The sequence below is a fragment of the Danio rerio genome, chromosome 20 (genome assembly GCF_052040795.2).
Source record: "Danio rerio strain M-AB ecotype USA chromosome 20, GRCz13ab, whole genome shotgun sequence".
Taxonomy (NCBI): Eukaryota; Metazoa; Chordata; class Actinopteri; order Cypriniformes; family Danionidae; genus Danio; species Danio rerio.
Genome location: NC_141040.1, coordinates 9299665 through 9320878, shown reverse-complemented (window position 1 = coordinate 9320878; position 21214 = coordinate 9299665). Strand labels below are relative to the sequence as shown.

At 37.4% G+C, this 21214-nt stretch overlaps 1 long non-coding RNA gene across 1 annotated transcript; it reads left to right on the top strand.

The window, feature by feature from the left end:
* Positions 1–11562: 11562 nt before the first annotated feature.
* LOC147839032 (uncharacterized) lies at positions 11563–17775 on the top strand. Its single transcript, XR_015518165.1, has 2 exons — positions 11563–15780; positions 15825–17775. It is a non-coding gene; the product is annotated as an uncharacterized LOC147839032 (long non-coding RNA).
* The last annotated feature ends 3439 nt before the right edge of the window (positions 17776–21214 follow it).

The following is a 21214-nucleotide window of genomic DNA, read 5'->3' as shown; positions in this document are numbered from 1 at the left end:
CTTCAACATTCGGATATGGATCCAACCTGCCTTGTATTAATGGTTCAGACTTGTGTTGGTTTAATGAAGACACACTTTTCAACCCTGTGGTAACATTTCATTGTGACTGATCATGTCCATCCTTTAAAAGACCATTAAGGTTACCTTGAGATGCTACTTCCAGCAGAACAAATCATAAAGATTGAGTCAACTCTACTGGGTTTCTTAATAATGATACGGAGTTCACTAAACTCAGACTGTCTTCAGTTACCAGGTCTAAATCCAATAAAGCATGTTTGGATGTGGAAGAACAGGAGTCACATCATGGATGTTGAGCTGACAAATCTTTTCAAACTGTCATAATATATGGATCAAGATCTATGGATCAACATCTATGACACTTTTCCAACAGATTCTTGGATCAATGCCATGAAGAATCACAGGAAAAAAGCGATTCCATCCCAATATCTAATAAAGTGGTCAGTGAGTGTATATGTAAAGCATTGATAATATGAGCAGTAATCCTTGGCTTCTTATTAATGTGCATACTCTGGGTATTGATGGCTTGAATTGTCAAGTGGTCCGATGTCACTAAAAGCAGCATAAATGCTTAACAGCTAATTTCTCTACACTCAAAGGTAAGTGTGGCTATGCTGCTTAATTCATAGTTAGTACATGTATCAAATATACTTTATCGATGTATCAATACTTTAGCATGCGTGCAACTGAGTTGTTGTTCAAAGATGTAAGGACTTGCTGTTGATGTTACTCTTTATGGCCAATTTAAAAAAAAACTCACTCAAAAGTAATCTTTTTACAGTGCAACAAGATTTTTAGTGGAAAATTCACTAAAGCTTAATTTATTTTTCATTTTAAGACCTCAAACGTTATTCAGAAGTAGAACAGGTCAACTGTGGCTCTCTTAGATTCTTTTATATTTGAAGCTTGATAGTCGCTTACTGACTGCTGTTGTTGCACTTTGAGCAGTTAGGATGTTCTGCTTTGCATTTTGTGTTGCACTGAAGAATGTCTTTGTTTTGAAATAATATATGGGTGACATTCATATTTGGGTTACTGCGTCAAAATATCCATTGAAGTATAATATTTGTCATGTTTAAAACCTTTACCCTTTAAAAAAAGTTTTCTTATGTCATAGTCAAAGATCAAGACATCCCATTTTACTAATCAACAAAAAAGATATTTATAAATGCATGTTTCAAAATATGAATAGTCATTTTCCACTGAATCAGCAAACTTATGCTGAAAACTAAACATTTAAATAAATTTTATTACATTTTTAATGTGTTATAAAAAAGTATCTGTTGTAATCTTGTTGTCAAATGAGTAAAACTTAAAGACTTGAGGGATAGTGGCAAAGTAAAGATTTAAGAGGCAAGTAAGCTGTTGAGCAATGTGGTCCTTTAATGTTATTAAATTTTAGAGGGGGTCTTATGTGGTTAAAAAAAATAAAATTAAGTAGTAAGTGTATTGCTCAGAAAAATAAACCATATACATATATTGCACTTTTATTCCTTTGCTTGAAAATCCCTTTTCACATTTGATGACCCACTTATTTACAGTGTAGAAAAAAAATAAATAATTCCCTGCTTATTCAAAATGTCGTTTAATGTTAAGAACAAATACTCTACAGCGAACAAATGGGGGTTGGACAATAAAACTGAAATCCCTGGTTTTTAGACCACAATATTTCACTAGTATGGTGTAGGACCTCCTGTTGTGGCCAATACAGCATCATTTTGTATTGGGAATGACAAACACAAGTTCCACACAGTGTTTCAGAGGGATTTTAAGTCATTCTATTCTTGTAGAATAGTGGCCAGGTCACTATGCGACGCTTAAGGATGAAAATGACTCCTGACTCGCTCCTCCAAAACATCCAAAAATGGCTCAATAATATTTGAATCTTTGACTTTGCAGGCCAAGGGAGATGTTCAAATTAACTTTCATGTTTATGAAATCCCTCTTTTTTTACCAGTCTTATTGTGTATTGGTGCATTATCATCCTGATACACTGCACCACCTTTAGCACATGGTCCTCAAGAACGGTTGAGTAGTCCTTGACTGTGATGTGCACATCTAGCACAAGTATTGGGCCTAGGGAATGCCATGATATTGCAGCCCAAACTATCACTATTTACCCCCATGCTTCACCATGGGCCTGCTTTGTGGTATGGACAATCTGGGCATGCTTCACTCTTGGCAACTGTCTGTGTGGTATACTTTTTTTTAGGGCTTTTCCACATCATAACCCTCTTGAATGTGAGAGCCAATTAAGGTGGACTCATCAAAGAACAATACATTTCACGTTGTCCATAGCCAAGATTTTTGCTGTTGGCACCATTGAAACCAACAGTCGGCATTGGCACGAGTGACCAAAGGTTTGGCTGTAGTAGCCCGGCCATATATATTGACCCTGTGGAGCTCCAGACCAAAAGGAGAATTGAGGTGCACATTTAATTCTGCAATGGGTTGGGCAGCAGTGCATTTTTTTTTATTTTTGATACAATCTGGGTTAGCACCCAAACCATTTGTCCTCATTTGAACTGTTGCATCCATAATGGTATTTGCTTTGCAATAGTTTAAGCACAATTTTGCTATTGCCCTGCCAATTATACCTTAACACTCTGCTCTTAATGGTGTAATGTGCAATCAATAAAGATTGGCCTCCAGGCAGGTCAAGTTAAGTTGCAAATATCATCTTAACAGCTGTTTACTTCTTAAATCACTATACACCATAGACACCATTATTTTAATGATATATAAAATATCTCTTGTCATTGTTAGTTTTCTTTTTTGAGTTAATTCAGTGATGAATGAATGAATTTGAGTTCTATTCAATGAATGCGTTTTCACTCTTAAAAAAAAAAAAAAAACACTGGAGGTGGAGGACTTTAATTTTTAGGAACAAGACAAGACATGGTTTCTTTAAGATGTTTCCATAACCTTATATAAAGCTGGTTGGCAATACTAACACCACACACTGGTTGTAAACATTGTAAATTCTCTATGGAACGTTGAGTATTTTATTGGTGTATGTTTTAATATTCCAAGTACATGAACTGTTTTACTAATATATGATATGCAGATATATGCTATGTATTTTAGGGGCTGTGCCATTTAAAGGTAGTCTGCAGTCATGCCAACTTTTCAATCAGCAAGAAATGTGTCTCTTATTTTAAAAGTCTTGAGAGCATATGAGAAATGCTGTGTAAGCGAACTTGCTTTGCAAGAAATTATCATCTGGACAAAGCAGAACAAGGTCATAGGAATCTTAAGGTACCAACAGAGACTTTTAGGCCATAAAAAGGCTTAAATTATTTTAAATGGTTCTTAATTTTCCTATGTCATATAAAGCTACATAATCAAACCAATGTCCACCTCAATAAAACTTTAAACAAATGTTTGCTAATATGGTTTAATTATATTCCTTTAAACTTTTCTATGCGTTTATAGCTACCTGTTGAGCACACTGATCTGGACAGACTTGTGCATACATGTAATTTATAATTTGTTTTGAACATGCACATGATGTTTCTTAAAGAACGAGACATGCATACAACTAGAGTGTGTTTGTTGACAGTATTTTAAATATTTGGCTAGGGAATAACTAGATTTGATATTTATTTTTATGAGGAAGCATGTAATATCTATCCGATTTTCTCAATCAGGCCATTAGAAAAAAAAAAAAAGTCTTAATGGTTAGTCCTCTGAGTTAAACATTTCTTTCATGGTGGTCTTGAGTTTTAAATTTGCAACCCAGGTTCATTATGCATTATGTACCCTTGTATACATAACTTTAGAGTGCAACGTAAATCACAGGAGCTGTTTATTTACAGCTTTTGTAAATCCACTAGAGGCTTCTGTGTACACCATGAGATCTTAAATTTCTTTTTTGAGTGCCATTTGCGCCTGCTTTTCTCACATAACTCCACTAGAGGCCGCTGTTGACTGACCAACCGACCAATCACCCCACCCTCCCCTTTTTCTATATCAATGCTATTGTTTTCAAAAGAAATCCAGAAAAAGGAAAGATGCCTGATTTTTACCCCATTTTCAGGTTTTACCACATTCCTACACGTTTATTTAATTTTTTCCTTTTGTTTTTGTTTTACCTGCTCTCTGGAACTGTTCTTAGCTGAACTCAAACCCAATCATTGTGGTTAACTCCACCGACATCTGGAGTTGCAACTGGGCAAACTGGTAAAAGCCGTCCACATGGAGGTAACAAGTCAGCTGTAGTGCGAAAAGAAGCTTCAAAACCATTTTCCTACTTTTGGCGTCGTCATACCACCCTGTAGCCATACATAACTCTGACTACATAATTTGTGCTCTACAAAAATGTACACGGGGGTATGTATTTACAATCAGCCTTTGTTGCAAGTTTGACTTGATGACACTTGTCCTACTGGCTGCCTATGACATTTTACCTTTAGATTAGAACACTTACATTACATTGGAAATTGGCTCTGAAGCTTATTATTATTTGTTTAGCATGCAAGAGTATGAAAATCCAACACAAACCAGCAGTGAAATACAAGCAGCATGAGAGAGTAAAATTTAGCCAATTCAATAATAAGCAGTATTTGAATTTGCAAATGTAAATTAGCTAAATTGCTAAACCGAGAACAACACAGTCGATCATTAGCTAAATGAGTTTGTAGAAATTGGATGTGAGGGGCAGTGTACAGCACCCTTTGTGAATTTTGTCATCAGGAAAGTATGTGCATGCTGAACACATATGGCTCTTTGTAGATCAGGGGATCTGCCTACCTACCCTCCCTACTTTCGGTTCAAGTTTACCTCACAATTCTTTAAACAATGCTTCATGATGCATGGAGCAGAGGGAGGAGTGGGTGTAGGCAGAGCAGGGGTGCGAACAACTGTTGTCAGTCGTAAAGAAATAAACAGCAAGTAATTTAATTCCCTGCTACAGATGTTATTCATATACACAATCACAATTAGTTATCATTGTAAAGATAATGGTGTTTAAATAAACACTAAGTGAGGAGAATTTCTCACCTCCTGAATCCCAGGGTCTGAATGCAGACACAGTGGAAAGCAGTGCAGCAGGTAGTGATGAGAAGTTCGGATCATTTTACTGACTCGGATGTTTGAGTCTCGTTCATCAAGATAAACGAATCTTTTTTCGAGTCATTTCGTTCATTTGTTTTAATTTGCCAAAATATTATTAAAATTTTACAAATTGCTTCCAAACACATCTATAACTAACCCAAAAAGTTGATCACACGACAAATAAGTCATAAATAAAATACTATAAGAAGGAGAAAACAATCATTCAATGTTTACCTGCTATTTTGTCTATGAAGGTAATGTTTTGTCTTTGCTCAGCTCACCACTTCATGTCTTCAAATGTCAGGGGTTCATTCACGTTACACTGACAGTGAAGACTTGACAATGAAGACTTGAAATTAACGATACTATCTGCACAAATGTGTGCATGTGCGGATGAACGAATCACTCCCTGAGAGGACTCGTAGTTCCCGAGTCATATTGAAGATTCGTTCAAAATGAACGACCCATCACTAGCAGCAGGTCTCTTTCACTATTTCAGTTTTAAGTATAGGCGAACACAGCAGCACAGATAGACGATGTGTGTGAACGGTAACAAACCCAACTGATAAAAAGACAAAGTCAACCATCTTAAATTCTCATATTGCTCTCCTGACAACAAAAATGCTTGCTGCAAACCAATTGCTTTGCTGTATTAGCCCTGATAATATCACAGGGAAAAACATGCAACAAACCCCATAGAACGTGGAAAAAAACACATACGACCATTCATTAACGGCTAAATACTGTGTTCGGAAAGCATGTGCTCTCATAAATAATTAAGAAGCAGGGTCCTCTTATAGGATAAGAAAACTCAGCTATGAATGATAATGAGAAGCCTACGCATCATCACTAGCAGATGTGCCCTACATCGCTGATTTTGAACCAGTCCCAAAAATGACTTTAAAAGATGAAAATAGAAGATGAAATTAACTGACAAAAGCTCAAAATTATCCAGTTTTCCCTGCAATTAAAGCTGACAGCTGCTAGCATTGTCTAAACTGATGCTCAACATACTTAAATCCCTTAAAATAATTCTTAAAGTACTCCAGGGTGTCTTGAACTTTTAAAACTTTCCATTAATTTTTATTTTGTCAAAAATTAATTGTATGAATACTAATTGTTGTTTTGGACAGTTCCTGTCTTACAATGAGAAAACTGCTGTAGTTTTTGACTCTTATTAACTTATTTTACTAGTATTAAATAGATGGTTCATCAAAAAAAAAAAAAAAAAGTTATTAATTACCCACACTCATGTCATTCTAGTGCGCTTGAGACTGGAGCTGCTTCATCCTCCATAGACAGCAATGGTCCAGGCCACATGCCTTTAGTGGTTTAATTCGAATATACACAAAACAAAAAGAACTTTAAAACAATTCATTCAAAATGTGTTTTTTTCTTCTTTTTTTGCTTTCAGTATAGTCAGTACCAGTGTTTTATTTTTATTTTTTCTGGGCTTGCTGTCTTAAGGCTGATTTATACTTCTGCGTCAAACACCGGCGTATGCTACGGCGCTGACGCATAGCCCATCGCTGTGGCCGTCGCCGTCACTGATGTGCACCTCTCAAAAATTGTAACTACACGTCGCAACAACGCGTAGCGCAAGCTCTGTGATTGGTCGGCTTGCTAGCGCCGACGAGTCTGGGCGGGACCGAGAGCCGCGCGAATGATGCGAGCGGTTGTTTACAAGTGTGGAGTCCCGTGAAGGAGCTCCGGATAGAAAGTTTTGTTCTGTTTACCTCATGGGTAAAGTTGTTGCACGTCCGCCGGTTCCTGCCTCAAAATGAGCGAGTTTGAGTCACTTGTACATCCAGGAAGTGTTCAGAATAGCAAAACAGAAGCTAAGAAACTCGACACAGAGGAACATTTACACCTCACTGCCCACTAGCGTTTCGGAAGTGTTAATGCAGACCAACGGAGACAGCGCGCAGAAGTATAAATGCACAGCTGCGCGCGTTGCCTATGCCGTGAGTTGCGCCGGTCACTTGACGCAGAAGTATAAACCAGGCTTTAGGAGGATGAGAGCGTGCTCAGGTTTTATCTAAAATATCTTAGTTTGTGTTCAGAAGATGAACCAATGTCTCAGGGAATTTGGAATGACAATGAATGAGTAATTAACTAAATTGTATTTGTGTTTGAACTAACCCCTTCACAAGAATGAACTTTTTCTTTTTCATCTACTGAATTTTGACACCACCGCTCTGGGCATTTTCCTGCAATTTTCTAAAGTCTCATGGCAGTTCATATCTCAGGTGAGACGTGAAAACTTCTAGGATCACAACCAAATATTTTCCACTTCATGTACCTGCGGAGAGCGTCACACACTAGTCCAGTTCAGCCATCATTTCAAGCCGAATGGAAACCCTAAAAGAAGACTCTCCAGGTGTTACAGATGTCCATTTAAGGAAAATCTCCACCCTTCTCCAGCTGCGTGAAGTGTTCACAGATGGGTTGATTTCAGTGGACAGCCGAACTGCAGCTTTTAAAAGTTGATCCAGGATGTCCGAACGTCGTCATGTAAGGCTGCTATGCTTTTGTGCTCCTTTTTCTAGCAGTGCTGAAAAATAAGTGTTAACACTTCAGTGATTTTAAAAATGGAAATTGTTATTAAACAATGTTGTTCCAACCCAAGATCTTCATTTATTTTCAGAATGCAAATTAACATATTTTAAATTAAATCCAAGAGCTCTCTTATTCTCCATCGATAGTAAAACGGTCCCTGTGCGTTCAGTGGTTTAGTCTGATTATTATAACACTATAAGGGTACATTGGTGTAGACATAAACCAAAACCAATGACTAATAGTTACTTCTCAGCGTCAGTATAGGGCGCATGTTCCTGTTTAAAGCACATGAGCTTTGTCAGCAGCTTGACCGAGTGTGAAATTACCGTTCTCTCGTGAATGTGTGCCTAAACCGTCAAGTCAGGAATGTTGTCTATGGAGGATAAGGGAGCTCTCAAACCCAGGTTCATTGGCAATATGTGCCCATGACAAAATTTTTGAGAACCACCAAATACGATTTTTTGCATTTTTTTTTCACAAATACACTAGAGGGTGCTCTGTACATTTTGACAATGTGAAATGCATTGCTGGGGCATTTTTTTTTTTTACATTTGTGCCATTTCTTGTAAATCCACCAGAGGCTGCTGTATACATTTTTGCGTATATTAACGTACTTCTCGTACACGTCCATACTTGAAATCGACTGGCCCACTTAACTGAAAGTGTTTTCAGAAGCAAACTAGAAAGAAACAAAATTCATCACAGCCGCATGTTTTTGGTTTATTTATTTTTTTCTTGATTTCTGGAATTGTTCTTCATCGAACTTGAACCCTGGTCTGCTCCGCTGTGCTGCTCCTCTCAATTTTGGGAGTATTCGCGGTGAGCTACTGAGTAAACCAGTCACTGGAAAAGCATTACATACGGAGGTAAGCAGTCAGCTGTACCGCCCCATAGCATACAATTCAGCCAAATGTGCCCGCGAACACATTCCTCGGTTCTCAAAAATGTAAACCTAGGCACATTTTTCTAATGTGTGACTGTTAAATATTTTAATTTGTATGATATGAGGTAATCATTTCAATTTTGTCAGAACAACACTTTTCAGTTTTCTGTAACTCGCTTGTGTAGCTTTTGTAACAATGGAGAGAAATACATGAATTTTTCCACTAAATTAGTTGGTGTCTTACCTTGCAAATTGTACATTTTTGTGATTTTGATGCTGTCGCCTTGACCAATAGTCAGTTTGACTTGCGTTTAAGTACTTAATATAGATCAGTTTCCCCACTGTATCCAAATTGTTCACGTTATTTACATAAACCTCTTGTTTGTTTGGTAATGTACATATATTGACGTGTCATTGAGGTATGAAATTAAATGAGTCTGCATATTTAAATTTGTATTGGACCAAAACATTTTCTTTTCATTTTGTTATAAAAAATAAATAAATAAAAGAAAAACAATCCGGTTCCAAATAAAAAAATTGGATGTATTCTATTAAATGGAAAATAAAATTGTGGTTGTTTATTCTGTTCCTTTTTCATAATGCCAATTAATTACTGTACTGTATTCTTTTCTGCTCCATGTGTCCCTTCTTTCTTTACAGAAATATGAGATTCTCTGAATAGGAATGTGTAGAATTTCAAAAATGATTTGATGCATCATTTTTATGTCCGCCTCAGTTAATAGAGAAAAAAAATCATCCTTAAATATATATTACGGCTATGTCAGTATTTGGGTTTATGATGTGACAATTTCCATATTTCTTTTGTTTTACTGCAAGTTATGTCCTGGCAACATGTTTCAACTTCTTCATATTAACTTAACCAAACTATTACTTTTTTCCTTGATGAAATGTCTACCCACCCTCTATACAGGTGTATATAAGATGATGTCATCACCAGCTGAATAGGTATAGCTGAGTGTTTGAAGCCCTTTTAAATGCCATTTTCAGTCCTTAGCTCAATTTTCACGGACCATATGAAGCAAACATTTGTATGCATATGAGGTGTATAAGTTATTTATCTAATAAATAATGCATAAAGGCCAGTTACAGAATAGCATTTTCCTCCTTAGTGAACACAAGTTGTACCCATAAGAATCTCCTGGGGGAAAACAGCTATTTAATAATTATTTTTGCTTGCTTGATACTTTTACTGTTAGAACGAGGATAAATGTGACAAGCTCAGTTTATAAAGCTAAAGGATTAGCAGGTCCTTACTGGGAGACATTTTCGGATTGATCACCAAAATACAAACATCCACATAATTACTGTCATGCAATGTCGCATTTTTGAAATGTGAAGTGCTAAAAGAGAAAATTAAAAATAGATATATTTGGGTCTATTTTCTATGCAATAGACAGAATACTTTGAGGAATGAGCCTTATTCAATTTCAAGCTGTATTAATAGAGTGATATTTAATTAGCATTGTGACATTCTTGTCTTTAATTGTTTGTATCCACATCATTTCAAATACTTTACTTTTCCATGCAAACTTGTGTGACCAGTTTCTATACCAGGGGTGTCAAAGTCAGTCCCTGGTGGGCCGTAGCCATGGTAAACTCTGCAGAGCCGTGGCCTCCTAGGATATGAGTTTAAAAACCTGTGTTCTATATAGTGAGTCTTTTGACAGTTGAGACTTTTGTACTATAAGAAATTAGTTATAGGAACTAACCACCATTAGGGATGTCACCATACTGGAATTCGGTACCAATCGTTACTGACATTTTCAAAACGTTAATTTATTGCTAAGCCATGAAGATCAGTTGATTCATCGGTGGATCGCTTCTATGTCAGCTTATAAACAGACCAGCTGATCTTCAAGGCTTTAAAATGCTTGGTGTTTCTATATCTGTGGTTACACTTAGTAAACAGCGGTGACTTCGGTGAACTGATGAACTTCTCGGGCCAATCACAGTCATTTCTGTTAAGCACGTGAACACAATAGCAAATGTTAGCAGGAAATGGACGTCTTTTGAATTTCAGTACCAACTGTTATTGAATTCCCATATGGTGACAAAACTAGCCAATTGCGGCCATTTTCAGTAATAAGTGGTTTATGCTGGCCAATGTATGCCAGCAACATCATTTAAGCACAGTATTTAACAAGATTGACAACTGGAAAATAGAAGACAACGTGATCAGAGCATTTGGCTCAGTCCTATGGCATGCTTCATATGTCTGGAAAACTGTGTGCAATTCTGAGTGTACTTAACGCAGGTGAGTGGACTTCACAAACCACCTGTATGAGACACTTTTCCTCTCCATATGCACCAGACATTTTCTTACAAACATTCCATATTTTTGGGAAAAGTTGTGCAATTCTGAGTGTGCTTTTCGCAGGTAAATAGGCTTGACAAACCACCTGTATGAGACTCTCCTGTGTGTGTTTACAACACTTTCAGCATTTGAGAACTTTTTGATGTCAGAGTACCTGCAGGGTCTTAAAAGCATTGAAAAAGTCTTAGGGCCTACTCACACTATGCCATCCGTACCGTGCCCAGGCCCGTTTCCCGGATTGTTTGAGAAGTGTGAGTGCGCTGAATCGGGCTCAAGCACGGTTCACTTGGCCGGCCCTGGCCTGGTTGGAAGAGGTGTGCCTGAGCGCGTTTCACTTGGGCTATGGCGCGGTACGCTTGTGTGTGAGTGCAAAACGCGTCAAAGCCCGAAACTGAAAGCGAGACCTGACTTTTACAGGGCTGTTTCATATGGATTTATTAATCAGTCTTACTGTTTAGTGAACGCAAACTGCTGTAGTTTATTAAATACGCAAACCCCTCAGTGCACGACAGCTGCGCACCTTCAGCAGACCTCCTCATTCCTGCAGCACGAGGGCTTTATGATTGTTTGAGCGCCAAAGGTGGCGGATCTGTTCGGCAAAATATCTGACTGCGTGTCACTGCATGCCTAAGGACTGTTTGGCGAAATATTTGAGTGCATGTCACTGCATATCAAACGACTGAAACAATATAACTAGAGAAATGTCCTCTGTACGGCTGAGTGAAAGTGCTTCTCACTGAACAGCGCAGCAGCGATGACGTAAGCGTGCCGAGGCCCGATTGTATGTGAGTGCGGGCCGTCGGGGGAGACAGTAGGGGGGACAAGCGTGCTTTGGCCCGGTTCAAGGCAACTGTGCATAGTGTGAGTACGGCCTTAAATTTGATAATCTCAAATTAAGGCCTTAATAGCCTTGAATTTGGTATACAGTCTACGATTTCATTACAAAGGTCTCATTTTATTTATTTATTTTTGCCTTTCCTTGGATAAAATATTTTAAATTCATGCAGCGTAATGTTAAGTGCATCTCGCGTTCCACGTCATAGCAGAAAGTGCGTCGCCATAGCTTAGGCTACTATAACGAGGAAGGTGAGTGCGAGTATTTACAACGCTTCAACAACTTAAAACTCAGAAACTGCTTAATTTTACTGCATTTGTTTTCTGGACAGTCCTTCACAAACACTTACCTTAGAGCAGTGGTTCTCAAATTTTTTTCATCAAGTACCACCTCAGAAAAAAATTGTCTCTCCAAGTACCACCAAAATGAGCAGTATTGAAATACAGTAGTGTATTAGGCCCAGTAAAGCAGCTACAGTTAAAAAAAAAACATGGCAAATTACCTCAGAAATATGGGCTATATGTCATATATGGCATACTATATACATCATTTTTGATAAATTTTGAAATATATGTAGCATGTACATGCCATATTTCATTCCTCCGCGTACCACTAAAAGGAAGCCCGTGTACCACTAGTGGTACACGTACAACAGTTTGAGAACCACTGCCTTAGAAGCTCCTATTTTAATGCAATTGAGAGAATATAGTAAACTCTCTCTTACTATGGCCCATTTGACCTGCTGGCGTGACTTTTCCTCCCCTCTCGGCTGTTACAGTGATACTTCTGAATAGAGGTCTGCATTCCCGCGGCTGTACTGCGGGAGCCGCAGGACCCGACTAGATTTCTTGCAGTGCGGGATTACATTTCCGAATAAGGCACTGGAGCAACCACTCCCAAGCAAGTGTGTGTGTTTATGTGTGTGAATGAGAGAGAACATAATGCTGTGTGTTTCTTGCTTGGTGTTTTGTGTCTATATGTGTGCGCGTTTATACAGGCAGCTTGTTACAGGTGTGTGTGTATCTTTGTATAAAGACACCCCCCCAACCTCCCCCAAATATAAAACTGCATGTACCGTGATTCACCAAGATATTGAATTGAACCGAATCGATGGCATGACACTTCTAATTAATACATTAGAAGCATTGCCACCACATCCAAGGAACATCCTATCTTACTGTGGCTCAACATCAACTCTACGGCAAACGCGTTGAGAAAAAGCCACAAGAAGAAGTTGACAGGACTTGAGAGTCTGGGTGAAAAAAATGCAACAACACCAAGTTCAAATTTATTCGTTTATTGAAAATCAAATGTGTTACGCTGTTGCGTATGTATTAAATACATCTGACAATTTATATACAATATTTTTTTCAATTCAAGTAGTCACATAATTATTTTCTAGGGTTCAAAATTTATACCGATTTTACATTTTTCCCTCATACTTCTGTCAGAGTGGGTACGAAGTTGGCATTGAATTTTATTTGAAATGGTATTAAAAGGTCTTAAACAGACTTGAATTTCATTTGGAGGATCCCGGGGGTACCCTGGATTTAGTGGCTAATTCATATTATTTGCATTTGTACATTTTAGTATGCTATAGCAAGTTTGCTGATCCACCATGGGTGGGGGGTGGTTTGAGGGCTTGCCTCCTTTAAAAAAATCCTATCACTTTCATTCAAAAGGAGTCGTTTGAATTTGTACAAATTAGCCACTTCTGACAGTTGGTGAAGTTCCAAATTACATGGAGTTCCAGTTCTTCATGAGATCAGGCTGTTTTTTTTTGCTATGTATTTAAAAACAGAACTGCTTGTTCCAAGTTCACACTATGATCATCACATGATCTGAGAGGTTTGGTATCCTAAATATTTGATCTGTTGATGAGTGGAAATCATGATGTGTGAATTGAGTTCTGACTGAAAAACACGTTGAGCAAGAGACAGGACTTTGGGGAGGAGCACGACCTCAGAATTAATAATCTGCAATAACATTGAACAGAAAGAAGAAACATTTGCTTGACCAGTCGCAGCAGATGCACATTGTAAATTTATTCATTGACCTCCAGCTTTTTTCCCTCTCTTTTGCAAAGCAGCACATGTTCCCTGCATCTGCCCAACCATTTCTACCTCCATATTTTTTTTCTTCGTCTATTTGCTGAAAATCAGTGCACAGACCATTCGAATGCAAAATGATATACTCATTGCAGGGTACTATCTCCAGTCTTGTGCATGGTCATGTGTTCTTTCCTTATCACTTCTTGCATGCATTTTCGAGTAACCGTACGTTCACACCGAAAGCGGCGAAAGCGTCAAAGTAGCCGGAAGTCATTCATTTTCAATGAGAACCGGCGGCGATAAGCGAGGGCGTCCAGAAGAGTTGAAATCAAGTCAACTTTATGGTAATGAGCTATGACACGGTTCGGCGGCAAGCAATCAGAATGAAGACGTCCACCGCTTGATAGGAGCTCAGAGAACACAGACCTGTGAACTTTGGTTCCGATGACAGTTGTTCCCAAGTGTTTGATGATTGCGGTCGCCGGATTTCCAATTATTTACAATGTTTTCTTACAGGAACATGCATTAAATAAGTTACTGGCGAGTTACTGATGTCCATTAATGTTATATAAATTTATCTTAAAAAAGCGGGAATCTCATGCAACGTGACAATACAAAACAGTATAGCTTCAGGATATTTCATACATATGGACACATATTGGATAAAAAGAGCAAAGCCACAATACACGCAACTTGATCTTCCATTGTTATATGAATTTGATAAGACGTTAGCAACATTTTTACGCTAGAAACATGTTTTATGCAGGAATGTAACTGATATGCTGCAACGGCTCCTTTAAATACGAGATTAATTTAGCGAGTTTTGGAAGCGACCTTGGACACTCTCACCGATTTCGGTGTGAACGTACGGTCAGACAGCTGCTAGCAATTGTAGTGTAGCAAAAAATGTATTTAAAATCAGGTTTTGTAACTAAAATACTGATTGCGATAAAGTAATTGATTTTGTGGCAAGTTTTTACAAATTCTGCAGCATGTCTTTTATTGTTTTGCTGTGAAAACAACACACACAAGCACATTCTATTTACAAATATTCTACTTCAATGCTTTCAAACTCAAATCCTGGAGGGCCAATTTCAGGAGATTTTAGCTCCAACCACCTCCAACTCACACCTGCTTTAAGCTGCGCTTGCACTGCACTTTTCTTCCCACAGACTTATATTCGTACACACGTGAATGTGCCAGACCAGAAACGCAAGCTTGTGCGTCACGTTTTCACAGTTCGCTGCGTTAGAAAGTTCAAGCTTGGTGAACTCTGACCAGTGAAATCGCATTACTTGCCTGCGTGAGACCAATCGAAGATCAAAACATGACCTCTCTGGACAAAAATGTAAAACATGGACCAATCGCTCAAACAAACAGAATTTTGCAGAACACCAAACAGAACACCCTGATTTAGTTGGATCAGCAGATATTCCAAGTTGGGAGAAGTCATTTCCGGGCAAGACGGAGATGATTTGTGGGAGAGGGGGGTGGGAAGAGTGTGTGCACAACATATCTAAAGAGCGATGGGAGGGAGTTGCGTGCGACGTATTTCGGCAACGACGAATGTCGGCCACTCCACATATGCTATTTTACGTCATTAAACTGTGGAGAAGTACCACTTTGTCTCAAGTTTAATGACGTAGAAAACAATGCCTTAAATCTGATCTTCCTGTTTACATTATAGTCACACTGTCACATATCCGATTTATATCTCATTTATTTCCACATATGAAGGAGGCCTGAAACCGATGCTTTTTTTCGGGTTTACATGGTCATAGAACAGATCCGATCTGTGTCACATATGAGCAAAAAATATGAATTGGGTTACATTAAACTGGCAGTGTAAACGGGGCCTTGAGCCGCCTTTCCACTGCACACGACAAGAGACAGACCGGAAGTCATTCATTTCCAATATGAGTAGTCCGGGAGCTGCATGGAGTTCTGATCATCTCCGTAAGTGGAAAATTTGCATCCGATTACAGCTGTAGATCTGTTAAAATACTTTAACTCCTGTGACTAGACCGGATGCGATTGGCCGACCGTATGTAATGTATTCCAGTGTTGTCCAAGCGGGTCCGTGCACAGGAGATTGAAACAGTAGTTTTTTCTTATTTTTTTGAATCAGAAAAAAGTGTTTCTATTTATAAATAAGTAATAAACATAATTTTTTTTATGTTGTCTCCACATTACTTCCAAAATATTTATCAGTCTAGTTTCTGGTATTCATTCATTCAACCACTGTGATGGTGCATGACAAAGCTGAAAATTCTGTGCGACTGTCACAAGGAGGCGTATTCCGACAGCCGTGACCAAATGTCGTGTGCAGTGGAAAGGCGGCTTTAGAGGAACCACCTTTGTGGCTTGCTTTTGCTGTCTATATATACGCTTCTGCTGAGACCACACTCAGGGTACCTTGACAGCAGCCTCTCATGATTTCTCAAAAGTTCAAAGCAGCATTACACCAGTTTTACACCACTGGTTTTGGCTACACTTTAGTTTGGGCCTGTTTTGTGAGTCATAGGTTTCATAACTGAAATGGAATGGGGTGTTTTTTTGCTTGGCACATCAAAGTCATGTTGGATTTCCTCTGTAACTTAAATACTTTGGTGTTGGCTCATCAATTGCTGTTTTCCATGTTTGTTGAGTGCTGAAGTTTGCCCTGCGCGGATTTTAAAGAAACTTCTTTGGTGCGTCAATCTTGTCAATGCTATCATTCAAAAAGGTAATGATTCGCACGCAATTGCTTTGTACCGTTTTTATTTTTACATTCTTCAGGTGATTTAAAGACACAAACGTTTCGGCACAATGTCTTCCTCAGCCTATGACACAAACTTCTAACTCCACCATTTTATACCAGTCAATTAGTTAGACAGCCACTCTCATTTTCATTTATTTACTCAATGATTAACCACAAGGACTATTTATCTTCATATTTCAAAATTGTATTTCACAGAGAAATAATATATCAATTATTATAATTTACCAAGTGTACATCAATACAATGAAAATCCAACAGATAACGTTAAAGAATACAACATGTTTTCCATGTTTAAAATATGGATTTAAACCTTGTGTTTAGCCTTTTTTTTAAAGTAAAACTAATATAAGTGACAAATTAAACACCAAAACGTGGATGCTTCCTCCAATAATTGTAGTTCGCTGCTATAAAAAACTGTCCTCAAAAGGTGAGAGCCTAGGTTATAGGAACTTGGTTATATGAACTAACCACTAGGGAAGGTCCCAAAAGCATTTTTTTTCTCTGACCATTTTCCTGGTTGCCAGCCAACAACAACCTCAAGGAACATCTGAACAAAATCAACAATTTAAGGTTGGGAAACACCCAACTGTTCTTGAACTGTTTAAGAACATACTGTTCTTGTTGTGCAACGAGTTTTGTGATATGAAACGCATATTTATACATATCACAGAGGCTGAGAACAATCCCAACACCACAGATAAAGAAGCTTAGACTCTTACGATGTTCAAAATTCATTTGTATGAGACCCAGTCTGCATACAGTACCCATGCAGCAAAGAATTCTGGCCCATATTTGGCAAAAATCCGGCACAGCAGGCATTCATCTGGCACTGCCATTTAGCATACCTGTAAACATTGGGATATTAAAATAAAGGATATGCCCACCAAAACAAGGGATTCCCCTTCCTCATTACTAAATATGCTTATTTATAGCTGTTTCGTTGTAAATAAACAGTATATAGGTCAGTAATGTTTTATTATTATTTAAAAAAAATAAAAATATATATACATTAGCAGCAAATATGAACATTAGCAAACAATTCGGCTTATTAACATTAATAGCTGTTATAATAAAATAGAATCAAGATATCAAATCTAATTATCCATTTCTTCAATGTATAACTTGTACATTCTGTTTAAAGAGCAATGAATAAATGATTTATTTATATATATATTTTTTGTTAGATTACATTAGGTTATAGTGAAAGCATTCGACTGCTTTCCTAACTGTTTCAATTGGGACAAAACTACTTGTGTTTGAAAAAAAAAAAAAACCCAACCAAGATCAACATCTTTAGAGATTATTATTAATAACTATGTTGATATGTCTGTTTATACACGCACCCAAAATCCAGACTTTTGCTCCGCTTCAGATCACGAGTACAGAATCCGTTTGGGAAACTGTCTATTTATCACTATGGAGCGCGTCAGCTGACGGCCCCGCACATCTATATGACTGTTTTGAGGATTGAATATGAAGGGGCGACGGCACCTGTAATGAAAAGGAAAGGGAATCGCGCAGTTTTTATGTTTATTTTAAAGTGTTTTCATTCCTAAACAAAGCAAAAGCACAGAACATACTTGATTTTAAGTGCAAGGGGCGGCCCCTAATGGTTCGGCAGTATGGGTTGCGTAAAGGGAGGCTTGACTCTTTAAATGTTTATTTATTTGCCACTCTTCAGAAAAAGACTAAAGACACAGGAGAAACACGGGAAAATAATTTTACGGGATGATAGCAGGATAGAACTGAAAATTACAGGAGAATCCCGGGAAAACGGGAGGGTTGACAGGTATGGCATGTAGCATGTGGGCCAAACATGGCTCGAGTTTGGCAGAGGTGGCACACAATATTTGGGCCAGATGTAAAATGTAGTGTTTAGCCCAGATGTTAATCAATATGTGGGGCATGAAAGTTTGTCCTATCTTGACCCACATTTAAAAATAATTTTAATTATTTTCAAATAAAGAATAAAACTTCTATCAGGTCGCTTCGAGAAAGACCACGCTCATAGCACACCTAAAGATTCATTGGTTTTTCAATTTCATTGCAAACGTGACACACAAACATATCTGGCCCAGTTCAGGCTCAATTATGCGTTATTATTCTGGCCCAGATATGGTTTATTTTTGGTGCGTGTCTGGAATCCAGACCTTGTCCAGTCATGTACCGGATTTCACTGCAGCATGTAGGCCAAGCAAAAGCTGATTGTGTGGGCCAAAGCTGGGCTAGAGATACTTTGCTACGTGGGTAAGTTCCTATTGGGCTGGTTTAGATCCTACACTGAAATTGGAACTCATTTTATTCCCAAAAAGAAGTTCACATTGATCCCATTTCCTATTGCAAATGCAACAAAACTGTACTTTCATCAGTGGTTTTAGGGACAGTGAATACCTTCCTCCAGTGCGAAAACCACTATTGTGTACCTTCCTGAAACAGATCTAATACCTTCTTCTTTAGACCTGCTGTATTTTTATTTACTTGTCATATGTAAAAGAAGATTTCTGGTACATTATTCAACATCTGTGTTCCAAGAAGGATTCAAGCTAAACAAGCAGTCAGTAAATGATGTATTATGAGTGAACTATGCCTTTAAGTCTTCAAACTGTTGAATAGATGGTCTGCAAGCTGCCAGATGAACTGATAATCCAATATGGGGAGACGGTTCTGATAGTACCTCAGGTAAGGCTTTTTCATATCATGCATTAATAAAAATATGACTTTTTTATTTTTATAGAAGATTTTTAAGAGTTTATGGACTTGTATATTATTCATTTGAAATAAATACGTCTTCTCATCCAACTTGTGGTCGTGTTTTCAATCAAACGGTGTTGCAAATGGACTTATTTTAATGAATATTGTAAATATACATGCGGTCTGCCTGAGTAAGAGCTTGAATTTAAACTAGCAGATGAATAAGTCAATTTCATAGCACCACACATATTACATACAATATGACAAAAATATTGTAGGGAGAAATATTTCTCCCTAAATGGATTCTAAATATTGACATTAAGTAGAACCAATTGTTGTAGCCCATCCACTGAATCATAATCTAATTCATCAGTCATAAATGTTATAGTTAATATTAAAATGAACATTTTAGTGCATCTTTTATGTAATAATTTTATAATCATTTTAATTCTTTTATGTAATAATTGGTGATATTAAACTCATTTAATTGCTTTACAGTATATGGAAAATACACATTTCATAACACGTTTCACAGCAGAAGCATTCAGATTTCATGATGCAACACTTACACAATCATCACAGAGTGAAGTTAAAAAAGTAAAGACAATAATGACCCCTGTCATACATTCATTTATATATTAATATGGTCTAAATCAGTGGTTCCCAAACTTTTTGAAAGCATAGCTCCCCTTTGTAGGGCTTTTTCCCCATATGGCAACCCAATTCAACTAAAGTACATCTGTATATATGTATACAGTTGAAGACAGAACTATTAATCCCCATTTATTTTTTCCCCCAATTTCTTAACATCATAGTTTGCCATGATGACAGTAAATCATATTTGACTAGATTTTTTAAGACACTTCTATACAGCTTAAAGTGACATTGAAAGGCTTAACTAGGTTAACTAGGCAGGTAATTAAGCAAGTTATTGTATAACAATGGTTTGTTCTGTAACTATCAAAAAATATAGCTTAAAGGGGCTAATAATTTTGACCTTGACATGTTTTTTTTTTTTTTTTTTTTTTTTATTAAACCGGCTTTTATTCAAGCCAAAATAAAACTTTTCTGTCTTTCTCCAGAAGAAAACATTTTCAGACATCCTGTGAAAATTTCCTGAATGTGTTGTATCATTTGGGAAATATTTAAAAAAGAAATTAAAAAAAATAATCAAAGGGGGCTAATGATTCTGACTTCAACTATAAAATAAAGTATAGATGAACAAACAACAAGTGACACAAATGGTTACATGAAATTATAATGAATGCATCACAACAGACATAATATGGGGTGAAACAACCCATTCAAAAGAATGATATATGCAAGGACTGTTTTAGAAAATCAGTATTTAAACTTTGTTTTATGTCATATATCAGTGTTTTTTTTCCAGATGTATGTACTTTTTATTTTAGGGTGTCTAAATTTGAAAAAAAAAATGTACAATTCTGTGGAACCAATTTTGGCAACCACTGGTGTAAATCATTGGTTCCCAAAGTTTTTAGCCCAAGGCCCCCAAAATAACAATGCCAGTGACTCACAGTCCCGCTCTATCCTCGGAGGTGGTTAAATAAGAACAAACGGTGCACATACAGCAACAGGCCTATATAAACTAGAGCATGTTGATAACACAAAGTGCAACAGTCTAACAACCATGTATATTTTTATAAGAATGTATTCAATTGTTTAATGTAATTTAACACAAAATGCTTACAGCACAGAACACGTCTATTCTTGGTTTAATTGTGGATCCTTCATGATCAGTTGTAGTTTGTATTTTTTTTATGCATGCCAGTACCGTAAAGGTGTCAAAGTTTAATAGGGTATATGCCGAGCTAGTGCTGTTCCCATGCTGATACACTTCCGGAGGCCTGTTATTGTGAACTTTTTTCCATTTTATACAGTTCCTTATACAGCATCGATGTTGTAATGTCATTAAAATACATTCAGTTAAATAAACTTTAGCATTTATTTAGTTGCTCAAGCGCAAAAGGAGACAAAAAGCTGTTTACTCGCACGCGCCCGTCAG